This window comes from Pleurodeles waltl, chromosome 6 (genome assembly GCF_031143425.1).
Source record: "Pleurodeles waltl isolate 20211129_DDA chromosome 6, aPleWal1.hap1.20221129, whole genome shotgun sequence".
NCBI lineage: Eukaryota > Metazoa > Chordata > Amphibia > Caudata > Salamandridae > Pleurodeles > Pleurodeles waltl.
Window position 1 is genome coordinate 412202539 of NC_090445.1, and position 12618 is coordinate 412215156.

Sequence of the window (12618 nt, forward strand, 5' to 3'; positions counted from 1 at the left end):
CAGGTACCTTTTTAGGTCTGGACTTTGACACAACTTTAGCTGTTTTGCCAGAGTATTGTTACTTGAAACTATTACATTATGTCCATACTTAAGATACAGTAAGCCAGCAAGCTTTACCCATTTGTTAAATTATCACTCACATTTGCCTTCCGCCCATTCATATAGAAAGGTAATCGGTTAGCACACTTTACATATCGGCGCACTTCACTTTGATTGACTGCACAAACCTGTGCACATTCTTCACGTCTGCCTAAAATTACTTTCTTTCTCTATAGTGATAGCATTGGTTTTAAGTGTGCTTTTTATTTGAATTTATTTTATTTATATTAACTTTGAATAGCAGTGTATTCTTTTGCCTGTAGTTCAAGTTCCAATTAAATGGTGATTTAATTTGTCTTTTTTTTAAAGTTGCTCTTACAAAAATTGTTAAGAGACATGTAACATTACAGCTGCCTGAAATTTGACTGCTTTGTTAGATGGTTTGATTTATAATTTCCCTCACAAAAAAATAATAGAAAACTGCACATTGTGAACGAAAGTCATAGTATTTAAAAAAAAAAATCAGAATTAAAATGACCATACCGGTGAATGTTTAAAATCTAACATTTTTATCACAAACATATGGCAACCATGCAAAGGTGAGAGTATGTTTTGGGTTTTTTACTTCTGTGGCATATACTTACAATACAAAAGAAAAAAAGTCATTGCCATAGCTTGCCAGGTCAGACCTATTGGCTTTGCCAGTGTTTATTCATTCTTGGATTAGCCAAGATCTTTTGACTTTACTAAAAGTATATGTTTAATACATTTACACATAGGGGGCTTTCAGCCAACCCTCATCATCCATTGGTTTTATAGTGTGTCATTCACATTTTTATTTTGCCCACTACAGCATAAGGCAATGGGGCAGTCCACTTTAGTTGATGGCTAACTTCACAGTGAGTGATAGCATTTTGTCCCTTTCATAAAAATTGTTCTAGGGGATACCAAATCTAATTTCTGGAGCCTTTGTGAAAACAATTTGGCCATGCAATGATTGTAGGAATTTGGCCAGAACTCCGTGTTACAAGAGTTATGTGGAGTTGCCTAATTCTGCCAATTCCACCCCAATTAGTGATTCGCTTGTTATAGAACCCAATGGATTATATACCTCTGCCTCTACCACAAATTGATTTCCCCACAAGTGTGTGGGCCTTGGGTGTGCATTTGTGTACTTATTTAACAAGTTGAGCCATACCACACCTGACCGAGCTTGCACAACACATTGGCAAAAAAACACCTTAGACTCCTCAGGGTATATTCTCAGAGGTCTCAGAATTTATTCGACAAAAAAACTGCTTTAGGCCCTGCTTCTTACAATTATACCTACACTGCTTGACACTGAAAGGTACCCTCTGAGGGCTCCAGGCAGCAGCAGCTAGCCTCCCAAGAGTAGTAATTGTACTACAACTTAGCTCGAAGCGGTTGTCACTATTGTGACTGTGACTCTTAATAGGAATGTTAGTATTGTCGGGATTGCTGATATCTTGCTGTCCATCTGGGAGTACTGATTTAGATCCTGCTTCTAGCCTCCGGCCTTCATTTTCCCTTTGTCACCAGAGTTATGCAGCCTGCTTGTTTTTGGCCAAACATCATCTTAATCTGGGCTTGATGTCTACTCACTTTGGGACAAGATGAGCAGAGAGTGGGGGAGGCATTAATCCCCGTCATGTACACGTCACTAGCCGCACACCTTCCACTTCCACTTCTCAACTCAGTGTTAGCTCAGAAAGGCCAATAAAGCCAACAAAGATTGACGATAGTCTGCAATGGTCTGGTTATATGGTCTGTGATGGAACAAACATCCTCCAAATTAGCACAATAGCATAACATTGGTTCAGCCTGGCTTGAGAATTGTTTCAATCCACACATCTCGTAACACTGAATCAAATATGAGCACAAATGTATCAACATTGGGGCCAGCTCCAAACACTCAGCTTTCAGCCTCTTAAAGTCGTAGAATTGCTCCTCAGGGCAGCTTCTCCACCTAATTTCTCATCCGTACCCTGCCCTGTGGCCACCAACACAATGACTGGCCATATGAAGATCCTCTTCACCATCCCAGCTGGGCCAATACCTCGTCCACCTCCAAATGCAAGAGCATCAAAAATGGCTGAAGAAACGAGACCAGTACAGAATCACCACAGCCACTATGCCAGTCGTCATGTCTTTAGAGGCATGGATGGGAGTGGGGAGCAAACAGCACGGAAGCAGGGAAAGAGACCACAATCCCCGGCAGCAGCAGGATTACAGCTAAACCTAAGACTGGGTGGAGGAGCTGAAGCAACAAGCCACACTGGAAGCTACTGTGGCCATTTCCACTACCACTTGGCTCTTCTCCCTGACAACAGAGGCCTGGTTGGTAGTTGATAACCCCACTCCTTATTTAGACTCTTTGTTTCTCATTTTGAGTGGCTCATAATCAACCTTGTAATTTTTCTGCCCTCGATTTACCATTAACAGGGGTCACGGTAATTTGGTTGGTGGGGAGATAACATATGGATTTATGGGAAACTACATGTGGCAATCAGACTTATCATGCCAATTTCCTTATGGTTTTCCCTGGTATTTCACCTGAAGACCTCTGTTTATATCAGGTGAAATATTTGTGTGAAATATCACTTACCAGCGGTGATTTCACTGAACTCGTAATTCCTATGGGTTAGCTGATTGGAATTAACAAGCCATTCAAAATAAGGGCCTTTATGTTTAGTCAAAGTGGCTATTCCAGCAGGATTAGTACTTTGGCATAAAACAGGAGTGATTGGAAGGCACCCTCTGGGGCCAGGTGCAGATGTGCTTAGGAGGTATTAGGGTTCACAGAGGTGCTGGGAAATGAGATAGTGAAGGTTGGGGTCCAGAAGGAGTCTGGAGTCCTGTGCTTCTGTGGTTAAGGATCATGAACAAGTGGGAGTCATGAAGGATACAGGGAACCGTAGCATTGTTTTTGAAAGTAGAATTTCTGAGCTCACGTAGAAAACATTACATTTTACTTTCCTTATTTTGGTCCTTTTCCGGTATTATCAAATTGCTGCAGATAGCCCAAGTTTTAGAGCTGCCACTAAGGGATGCCTCCCAGGCCAAAAGTAGAGGACCCTACCTTTGTGGGCTGAAATAGTGGCAGCAAACAAATGCCATTTATCTCTTAAAGGGAAATCTGATGGAAATGTGATACCATCGACCCTTGGCCCAATCCCCGAAATCTGTACCCAGCTACAGATATTAGTATGGTATATGATTATTTTTCACTGTTCGCCTAAACACAATGACAATAATAGTACTAATTGTATTAATAATGTAAGTATAAACAGCTCAGCAAGTTGCATCACCTTAGAGCAAAGAGTGAGTATTCCTAAGTCACATTTTATCACACACCCCTAATCAGTTAGCCTAATTCCTTAACCAAGTTATAATGCGTGGTCTCACTACATAGGTGTACTAGTTTGTTTGGTCATGCCAAGTCAGGTGCATTTTCTCCATGTACCTCAATATGCTATCATGTGTGAAGTCGGAACTCCGTATTTCAGTATCCCGACAGAAACTAGTTTTTAACACCAACTCCAAAAGTTATTTTATTTACTTTTCTTATGCATAGTGGTCTGTGGAGCAAGGCTGCGTTGGCTTGCCCTCAGATCCTGTTCTGCTACACTGCAGAGTTAACAATAATCTTGTTGAAGTTTTAGGAAGTACACAAGGCCTAATGCTGCAAAAGTTCCTCTCTTTCATTCAAGACAGATTTTGAAATGTCATCTGTCCTCCTGGTCGCATTTCACCTATTGTGTTTATTAGAGTTGTACTCTTCTCTGACCTTTCATTGTCAGGCTCGGAAAGCTTGGCAGTCAAACACATGCTTTATTAGTTTGCACCTTTTGAACAGCTCTTATTAACAAGCATCAGCAAGGCCAATAGGTTTCGCCTATGTGAGATTTATTGACTGTGGTGGAGTGGCATTGTGTGGTGTGGAGTGGAGTGGCATAGTGTGGCATGGAGTAGCATTGTGTGACATGGAGTGATGTGGCTCAGAGTGGCATTGTGTGACATGGAGTGATATGGCTCGGAGTGGCATTGTGTGACATGGAGTGGCATTGTGAGGCATGGAGTGGCATTTTGAGGCGTGGATTGGCATTTTTTGGAGTGGCGAAGAGTGATATATATGTGGCGTGGAGTGGCACTGTGTAGAGTGCAGTGTTAGATCTTATTTTTAAAAAGCTACCCACACAATCCCCTAACAAACTCCACACCCCTAAATTAAAATGTAATACATAACTCAACAATCCGTAAACATTTAAATAAATAAAGTATTGAAAAAAAAAGCATATTAATCAACTGACATAACTGAATATATAATTAGAAAAGACCCACCCAATAAATCCCCCAACTTGAACTTAAAATGTAATACATTAATACAAAAATGTAATAAACAATTAAACAAATAGTATCTAAAGTATGCTAAATAATCAACAAAATAATCAATTAACATTAATTAATTTATACATAATTAAAGAAAACTCTGCCCATCCATTTCCCACAACCAGAACTAAAAATATATTACATAATTAGAAAATTCACTAAACCATTAAACAAATAAGTAACAACAAAAAATAAGTAACAGATTTAGGGCCTCATTACGGCCCTGGCGGGCGGCGGAGGCCGCCCGCCAGGATGCCGCCCTCCAAAATACCGCGCCGCGGTCAAAAGACCGTGGCGGGTATTACAAGTTTTCCCCTGGGCTGGCGGGCGGTTGCTGAAAAACCGCCCGCCAGCCCAGGGGGAAAACGACCTTCCCACGAGGATGCCGGCTCGTAATCGAGCCGGCGGAGTGGGAAGGTGCGACGGGTGCAGTGGCACCCGTCGCGTATTTCAGTGTCTGCAAGGCAGACACTGAAATACTTTGCGGGGCCCTCTTACGGGGGCCCCTGCCGTGCCCATGCCATTGGCATGGGCACGGCAGGGGCCCACAGGGGCCCCGCGACCCCCCCCTACCGCCATCCTGTTCATGGCGGCTTTCCCGCCATGAACAGGATGGCGGTCGGGGGGGTCGGAATCCTCATGGCTGCGGAGCGCGCTCCGCAGCCATGGAGGATTCACACGAGCAGCGGAAAGTCAGCAGGAGACCGCTGACTTTCCGCTTCTGACCGCGGCTGAACCGCCGCGGTCAGAATGCTCGTTGGAGCACCGCCAGCCTGTTGGCGGTGCTCCCGTGGTCGGTGGCCCTGGCGGCCACCGGCCGCCAGGGTCAGAATGACCCTCTTAATGAACATACCTGTATAAATCATCACTACCCACTCAACTCCCCAGTACCCCCAACAACCCAAAAAATAACATTACAATATTTGAATAATAATGATAATTTTCCAATTACACAAAATAATAAAGCTTACCTTCAATACCTTCATAGACAATATTTTTGTAGTTACAATATTTTGATCACAATATTATGATCAGATGATATTTCTGAGTTGCTATTTAGGTGGAGCACCATTTTTTCAACAGTGTGAACTTCTTTCACCAGTGTGAGCTTTCTCCAGCTGTGCAGGTTTTCTACAGCTGTATATGTTTTATGCAGTTTTAAGAGTGTTATCTCGGCAATGTGAGCTTGCACCTAGCGGTGTACATTGTTTCCTAGCGTTGGGGGTTTCTTCAACAGCTTTATGAGTTGAAAGGCTCTGACCTCCCAACGAACACTAATATTTCACCACAAACACACTCAGTAGGCAGGATTTCAAACAAGATCTGCTTTTATTAATCATGCTGTTTCAAATGCCTTTTGTAAACATTACATCTCGATGCAGTGATGAGCTGGTAAACCCACTGGTTCTTCATAAAGTACAAACACAATGGAAGGAGAGTTCATAGAGACTCAGGGCATCAGTTTGAAATGCAAAGAGCAGTGAGAACCATCACTGGGCCACCATTACGCTCTACAGTAATCAGTGTTACCGGGCAGTTTAGGAGTACCACAGCTTCATCTGAAGGGGAACTTGGTTGAGATTCGATCAACCTCAAGCTCCCATCACAATATTAAACAATGAGTGTTGGTGCAAAGATGGATCCAGCTTCAGCACCACCCATCAATCTCCTTGACAACACTGGAAAGCCTCACCCAGCCTTTAACCCACCCTGGGGTCCAAATGCAAGAGCCAATGACGGCTGAACTGCACCAATGATAATCCAACTGCAAAAGTCAATCTAGCCTCGGCCCCTCACACCCTCAATAAGACTCCAGAAGCATAAGTAAGTCCAGCCTTGTGTCCCCTCGCGCCATAAGAAGTCAAACTGAGACAGCTTATCTAACCTAGCATCTCAAATGAAAGTCCAGCTGCAGGAGCTGGTTTAGCTTCAGCCTCAAAGTGTGGGTGCAACTTGATAACCATCATCTTGCCTCGATCCCTCCGGCTTGAATCCAACTGCTAGAGCAATGAAGTGACAATCTCCAATCAAAGTCCAGCTGCTAATGACGATTCAGACACAAGTCTTTAGGCTTCCATCTGAATCCAACAGCAGAAGCCTCACCAGCAGACCCCTTCCACCCACCTATAAACCAAAAATAAGAAGCAAGTTTCAGTCATACATCCCTGTGCTCCTGGCAATGCCCTTGGAAAGTCACATATCAACGTGAAGTTTGGCAGCTGGCGTTTGAAGTTTACTATCCTTGGGCAAGCCTCGTAGTAGTCCCTCTTCATGTGAGAAACCAACAGTAAGCATCTTAGTTAACCCTAGAAAAAAGGAAACGAAGCTCATGCAACTTCAGCTAATGGTGAGAGGTCAAATTAAACTATCCTTACATAAACTCAACTGTGCTATCAGCTCACATTTGAAATGACTACACTCTGACTCACAACCTTACCCAACTACAGCTCCATCTGAGGCTGTCCATTCATGGCAAAGTCATTGGTATCAGCAGTGACAACTCAGTTCTCCTCTTATGAGATTAACAATCTGCTAAGCAAACTACGGTCAATGTTCCAGGGTGTAGCAATAGAAAAAACAAAGACTTGTCAATACCAGAATTGAACCTCCAGTCACCATGTATTTGGCCGGGCATGTGCTGTGAAAGTGTTGGGACTCACGGTGGCCATCAACAATATTAACTACAATGTGCTTTTAAGTTGCTTGGTTACACATGTGAGCATCATTAAAATTGCCATTTCTTCCTTAAAGTTATTCCTAATCAGTTTTACAACTATGTAGTTCCCCTAGTTTGCACCTCAAATTGGAGAAAGGATGTGGGGACCCTTGCAAAGACGTAAACTGACAGATACTCAGCATTCATAAAAGCTCAACTGACTCTGGCACAATGGTCGAAAGCCAGATCCTGCTCCAGTGCTCAAAGGGACTGTTCCTGTTACCATTTGCTGGACCAAATTTTATAAGCCCTTCTCCAACACTAGTGCAGAAGACACAACAAAAAGAGTCTTGTTAGACCATGAATGCATTCCCCAGCTCACAACAGGATCCTCCCTCTGCCAACACTTCTTCACAAAATAAAACTGGAAATTACCAAACCCCAAACACCAAAACTAGGCGGGCCAGTTCGTTCTTGGTCTGGGAAGCTAGGATCATAGCTTGAACACCTTCAGATCACTGGCTCCTGTAACAAAAAGGTGTGTGTTTTAAAAAGGTTATGTGTCCCACTTGGTGTTGCAGTGTTATGTATTGTATCAATACAGTATCTTTTAGCCATTCCAGCCACCAAAACACCGAGGCCATCCAGTCACAACCTTCGAGACTCTCAGCAATACAAATAACAATTTGGAGTGAGAACGCTCCAATTGACTAGATCTTCACTGTGGAACAACCTAACTGGACGCTGCGATTGATAAAGGTTTAGCGATGTCTGAAGACTTACCGTTTCTTTTCAGCCTAGGCCAAAGGCACTACCTTTGACTTTCATCCAATATTACTATTAAGTCATCTCAGTCAAGTGAGATACTTAAGCCCAGCCCCACAAGTTAGTCACTCCAAGGCCACTGCATGACTTTCAGGGTATTTTCAAGTCTTTTACACCCTGTTCACAATGACCACTTGGAGTTTGGTGATCTTCATTTTATCTCACTCAATGTGGTCTGAAGTGCTCCCAGTTACTAAGTATCTCTTAACAAATATGTATAAATGCCTAAAACAACAGTGTACACTGTAGCCATTGCTCTAGTTCCACATGGGAGACTTAGTCTTAGTGCTTAGTCTACTGCCGCTGAATAAAGAAGGCCCCAGGTACCCGCTGTCAGGGTGGTCCAACCAAACATTGACATCCATGACAGGATCCAGGATAGGAAGTTTCTTTGAGGAACAGCGTCTCATTTGCATCTCACCAGCTAAACTGTGTTCACTTCTAGACAGCCTATGGGCAAATGTAGGGGCTGTTCCATTATGAAACACTTCCATTTACCTGCAGCCATTAATCTTTGAATTCCTACTAATATTTTAAAACCACATACACACACAGTGCACTTATTTTGCATTTTAACATGAGAACCCTGAGATCTGCTCAGTGTTGAGAAAACTGTTTAGTCCCTGAGCGCCCCGGCACATTCCCTCCTGCCCACATCCTTCACCATTAGGATAGGCAAAAAACTCTTTCCAACCTCAGAAACAATTGTCACAAACTAAAGCTATCTTCAGCAGTGGCAGTCAAGCTCATAGTAGCACAGGGTTGACGATCAACAATCTGACCTCTGATTGTTAATGAGGTTAAACTCAATTTAACCTCAGCCATAACGGAAACATGATTCAAGTGTCTCTGACCTCCAGAGAGCACTTGGTGGCCAGATTGTTCTCCGTTACCAAGAAAGTCCCTTATAGTAACTCCCTAAGGTGACAAGTAGACCAGGCAGTGGTACATGCCCAATGCAGCACAAGCCAACAAATGCCACAGGCATTTGTCATAAATGCACACATGCTTCGGTGCAAATACACGCAGACAAACCAGTGCACATCAATGCATTAGGTGAGACCCGTGCCCCTAGCACAGACTCAGACAACAAACACTTATTACACATACCACAGGCGTCCGGCGCATGCAGATATACATGGGACACCCCCCCAATTTCTGAACAAATGTGTTCCATTTTAGCCTTAATAAAATATATAGGACAAACTCTCTTTCAGCACCAAAAAATATAATTCCCATGACAGCTGATGTTCACGATGCCTAGAGCCTCACAGTTCTGTAAAAAAATGCAATGTTTAAAAAAATATTCAAAGCCTTGTTCCCCATACACTGACTCATATAAAACACACAATTCTCTTTTGCATATAGGCGAGCACAAGATCAAAAATTCAGTACTCCTTGTCCAGGCCATACAATTATGGATTTCCCTAGTACCGGGAAGGTCCTACACAACTCAGCGGTGAGAGATAATGCTCAGAGCTCAGCAGACAATGAGGTGACAATAAGGGACACAGACAGCCATCAAGTGTTAGGAAGGCTTAGGAAATGGTAGAGAACCTAACACAGGACTGCTTGGTGCTTGCCCAAACACATATAGTTGGAAGGTGGCAAAATCATCCCTACTGCATATCACCCATCACAAAGGCAAATCCCCAAAGGCTATCTTCCCAGTTGTGCAAGTACAAAGTAAGGAATATTGCAGCACAATGTAGGTAGAACCCCCCCCCCCCCCCAAAAAAAAGATGTTAGATTCTGGTCAGTGTCTGACCTGCCAAATAAGGACATTTCTCAATACCCCTCTGGATTAATCAGAGGGCACTCACTACAACCATGACAAAACAAAGTCATATGTTTCTGATGGGGCAAAGCGTTCAGGGGATTTTAAAACATAGCAGTGGGATCACACCATAGAGGAGCTCACACCAAGTCCACTGCAGAATTAACTTTTCATCCAAGGGATTTGGAATAGAGAGAACCGGTGCTGACTACAAGTAGTAAGCTCATCACTGTCCACTGATCGGAAAAAGGTAGACAATGCAAGCCATCAAGCAAAGATGGCACATGCCTGCAGGCAAATATTAAATTGGCAGAGTAAGAGTAGTTTCTTGAGAATGGTCACCATTGGATATAAGATGCTTAAACTTACCCAACACAAAATGAAGAAACACCAAAATGATACCCACAGCTAGCAACAGAATTGCCATTTGCTGGAAGGGGAAACTAAGAGGATCTGGATATTTACCAGTGGATGTCAAATCGCAACAACATATATTATAAAGATGCTAGAGGATCTTGCATGGTGCCTTTTCCCAATATTGAGATGTTCATATCGAGCTATAAGAATACTGAGTGAGAAATATCAGCTACTGCTATACTGTAAAATGTAGTATGTATAGGTAAGTATAGGAATAATATTCTTAACTCCACATCTACCTATGTTGATTCTACAGATGAACTATTGGTAATTCAACATTACTACCCTGAGGAGCAGTGGTAATATTTATGACCTCAGCATTCGGACAATTAGCCCTCTAACAAGTGTTCCCAAAGTGGGCTAATCTATTCTTTAAGAATCAAATTAATTATCCTGTTGCACATTAGAGAAGGCTTAACCCTACCTGGAAGGTTTACATACAATATCTGACATATCAGCTTGCTCAGAAAAATAAATTACCCATGGTCTTCTTGAATGATTAATTATTTAATTATAATTGTTGTCCTAATGCATATAGCTTTCTTAATGAGTCATAAAATCATGCTTTTTCACAGAGCCGTATTTTTGCTCTGAAGCAGTAAAAATATGAAATTAAGATGGAAGATAAAAACATTTATTCCAAATGTCTAACAGAATAGAACTATTATTATGGAATGTAATAGGGCGTAAAGGCCAAATGTAAAATAATTTGCCAGCAAATAGTAATCTTTCGCCAAGGTATAGCTTGTTTCCCAAAAAATCATAATGCTGTTAGGATAATTCATTTTTACATCAGTCGGATTATTTTAATACAATGTACACAAAAAGATCTTTGTTTTAAGGTGGTGAGAGGTGTAACAAATTTTATGGGCAGGTGGACATAAACTAACCTTATATTTGAGAATGTCAAAAGTACTGTATGCAAACTAAGGAACCTATGGCTCTCAACATTTTTAAACAGTACGATGAGACCTTCTTTACTTTTCGTTGGGTTTTCCAGTGTACCTCGCATTCTAAACTTCACATCAGAAATATTGACCCAAGAGGTTGCTTGTTTAAAGTTAGCCTTAAAGTTTTGCAAACCCATAAACTGACGATCTTGCACTCTACTTATATTACAGAACCAAGGTAGCCAAATACACTTTGTCCCCAGAACCATTCGGAGACAACGGTGGGGGTACAGAGGGGTTTGCTTCATCAAAGTTTAAGAATGGTCCTTCAACCATGCATTACTGTAGGACTCTTGGTTAAATGCACTATATAGTTGAGGAGTACTATTACATGAAACATCATATACACATTTTAGGTCTGGGACACATTAAAAGATTATCAGGGGTCTAAAATGTATTTAAATTCAGAAAACAATGGAATGCAATAGAAAACTCCTTACTGAGCTGTGTGATCTATATATTGGACAATCTAAAGTCACCCAAGAATGCTGAGGCTAGCAATATGATCTGCAACTACGAGTGGCAAGTAAAATGTCCTGAATGAGAAACCAGTTTCAGGTAAAAATATTGAAACAGGCATCCTCTATATGTGCTATATGTGCTACTTCATTGGATTGATGGGTGAAACAAGAAAAATATTAGCCATCATGGGTAGGGTGATCACCTCTCTCCAAGTCATTATGGCTACTTCTTCCAGTTCTGGATTTTTTGGTGATAACATAATGTATTCTTGGTGTTGTAGTCTTGTGTTGCTTCCATTAAATTAATTACGCCAACAAATATAAAAATAATTATTTGTAGGTGAAAAGCTGTGGACTGGAGACAACTAAGATAATGACCTGGATTGAGGTGGCGACTCTAGTCATGACAAACGGTAAAATAGCATGGTCTCGGGTTAACATTAAAAATTAAATTTGTAGCAATAGAGTAGCAATGGCAGGGAGACTTTTACAGGTCCTACAATTCTATTATCAGGTCCTGCAAATCGTGGATGAATAATTGACCTGGATAATTCTTATATGGCTCAATATATTGATAAATTCTCTCTACATAAAATGTAAATTGATGTACACTCTTGCAGATGCTTTGAAGTAGAAGCATCATTAGGGGAAAGCAGTTTAATATGGAAAACTCTTCCAAATGAGAAAGCACTAGAGAAGGACAGATCTTCTTGTGAACTTGATCAAATGTTTAGGATGATTAATCCCCAGCCCTACGTTTTACACAAAATGCTGATATTCATAAAGACAAATGGCTAAAATCTACATCTTTCCACCCAACTTCAGTCTTGAATATGGATACAATATTTTATGTTGAGCCGCAAGCTGAGACAGAATGATTTATTCCTGTAATCGAGGCCACTTCACACGTGAACGCTGGTAGTTTCAGCCTGGACCCAATGGGGTAAATATCAGCTGTCTACGGTAATTCTATATGCAGAAAAGGTGTTTAATGACATGTCATAGAAGTTTGTATAGGCAGTATTAGCAAAGGCAGGCATAGCATCTATCTTTATGTGATGAATCCACCAGCTTGACCAATCC